The sequence below is a fragment of the Ixodes scapularis genome, unplaced genomic scaffold (genome assembly GCF_016920785.2).
Source record: "Ixodes scapularis isolate PalLabHiFi unplaced genomic scaffold, ASM1692078v2 PGA_scaffold1__304_contigs__length_218370807, whole genome shotgun sequence".
NCBI classification, from domain to species: domain Eukaryota; kingdom Metazoa; phylum Arthropoda; class Arachnida; order Ixodida; family Ixodidae; genus Ixodes; species Ixodes scapularis.
In genome coordinates this window covers 193,287,437-193,290,041 of record NW_024609846.1, presented here as the reverse complement: position 1 = coordinate 193,290,041, position 2,605 = coordinate 193,287,437, and positions in this window count along the sequence as shown.

Sequence of the window (2,605 nt, the reverse complement as noted above, 5' to 3'; positions counted from 1 at the left end):
GCCACCGAGTAAGACCAAGAGCGACCAGACCGTTTTTCAAGCCTTTGCGACTTAGGACCGGATTCGAAGCAGCTGAGCTGGTCCTAAGAAGTCGCAAGAGGCTTAAAAACCGGTCTGGTCTCTCTTGATCTAACTCGGTCGCAAAAGTGTGAACGGGCCTTAAGCCTCTTGCGATCTCTTAGGACCGGCTCCACTGCTGCGCATCCGGTCCTAAGAAGTCGCAAAAGGCTTAAAAACCTGTCTGATCTCTCTCGGTCTTACTCGGTCGCAAGAGTGTGAACGGCGCTTAACAGTATGATGCTTTGAAAAACGGTCGTTTTATCTGCACCAATTGTAATGGGTAGGGTCTTGAATTCCGATATTTTCTGAGGGGTGGTCGTGATGTGTAGGATCGCTTAAGTGGGTTTGATTCAGGCTTGTACAAGATACTCACTAAAAGTATTGAAGTTAAGTTACTGAGTACCACGAAAAATAGTAACTGAGTAGAGTACTAAATACTGAAATTTGTAAAGTAATTGAGTAAAGTACAAAATACTCCAATAAACTTACTCGTTACTTTCAAGATACTCTCAAGTTACATTTTTCTCTGCAATTCATTCTCAAGCACAACCGAAGTCAGAAAAAATTTCTTCCTCCCAGCTATATGGAATCTCCTGGAAATTTCTTAGCTAGACTTTGGCTGCCATTCAGGCTTCTAGGAGGTTCCGAGTAACTACGAATGAAACAAAAATAAAAATGTTTTTTTCTTTTATACCCTTGCTATGGCGAGGACGTAGGCGAGGGCAGCGCGGGGCCCGTTCGCCTGCGGAGGGAGTTTCTACACAGAGGCTCGCCTCCGACGCTCCCCTTGTGTCAGGTGTTCATTTCCGCTTCCCCCGTCAGTGCACTGGCGGTGCCGTGCAGTCGGGGATCGGGGAGTCCAGGCCAGGGGAGAGCGGGCGCCACCCTGGTGGGCGCCGGCGATCGTTCGTGCTACCGAAGAAAATAGCGAGTTTTAGTTGTGTGGTTGACGTAGGCGTAACCAATGCACGGTCTAGGTTTCTCTGCGGTTTGGTGGTGATCGGTAAAATGTAGCGAAATGCTGTGTATTATACATAATGTGGCGCAACGGCCTCCCCTCCCTCCCCTCCCCCTTCTGCTCTTTGCTTTGAGGCTTGTCTTTTGTATTGCATTTTTTTGCGTATAAGTCTGTTAGGACTCCACGCCGGCTACCAGTTTCCCGCTCAATTTATTTTTGAACAACTGACTCGCTGACTGGCTTAATTTAGTTAACCGTAGACCCCCCCAAAAAATAAAAAAAAGAACCGGGCCCATTTCATTCCCATTTCATTCTGGGCAAAAGGCATATAATTCCATTCCCATTCCATTCCCTCAACGTTGCCGCCATTCCATTCCATCCCATTATGGGGTCGCGAAAATGAGGAAGGATTCCGGAATCATTCCAACTCCGGATTGACAACTCCGCAACACTGCAGCTATGTGTGTTATCCCTGACGTTGCCATGGTACCAGATGGATGACGCGTACTCAAGTTGTGATCTTACAGGTTTAGTGTAGGCTAGTTGTCTTACTGGTGATGGTGTTAGTTTTGAATTCCATCTAAGATAGCCAAGAGAGCGGTTAGCGTTAGACAGGATGTGTGGTGCCTGTCTGTTCAATGAGAGGTGGCCAAATAAGTGAATGCCAAGGTACTTGTAAGATGAACACTCGCTAATTACCTGGACTGCACATCGTGTGAGTAAAATGTAAAGTACTAAGAGCACGCGTGGAGAAAACAAGCTGTGTTTTCGAAGAGTTTATCGTCATGTTGCCCTTTTTACACCAGTCGGCTATTAGGTTAAGGTCGGCTTGTAGGATCATGTCGTCATCCAGGTTACATACAGGCCGGTAAATTAGGAAATCGTCAGCAAATAGTCGAATACAGGATGTTATGTGATGAGGGAGGTCATTTACAAATATTGAAAAACAGAGGGCCAAGAACACTGCCCTGGAGGACTCCTGATGATACAGGATGATGTGATGACGAATAGTTAATTGCAGTATGCTATGATTGGTCAAAAATTGTCCGGCACATGATGTCACAAATGAATAAATGAAAAGATGACTTAGTTTGAACATGAGTAAACTATAGGATACCTTATCGAATGATTTAGAAAAATCAATGAATATGGCGTCAGTCTGTATGGTATAATTGATTTTGGTGCGTATTTCATGAACAAGCATGACTCGATGTGTTTAGCAAAGAAATGATTGTCTGAACCAGTGCTGGTTTGAAGAAAGGATGTGGTTATTTTCGAGATGCCTCATGACATTTGAATATATTATATGCTCAAGAAGCTTGCAGGGGACGGTAGTTAAATATACAGGACATGGTTTGGTGGTTAAGTTCGATAGCCCGATTTGTGCATAGGGACAACTCTGCCAATTTTTCAGTCTGTAGAGAGCTCGCCAAAAGAAAAGGTGCTGGGAGATAATTAACAGGAGACGGGTAGAATGTGACTTCATGTTTTCAGTGCGTAAGAGTTAAGTATGTGGTCCCCAGAGCTGAAATGAAGATGAAACATCTCTATTAGCTTATGACACCCGCGTAAGCTATTTTAATTGCA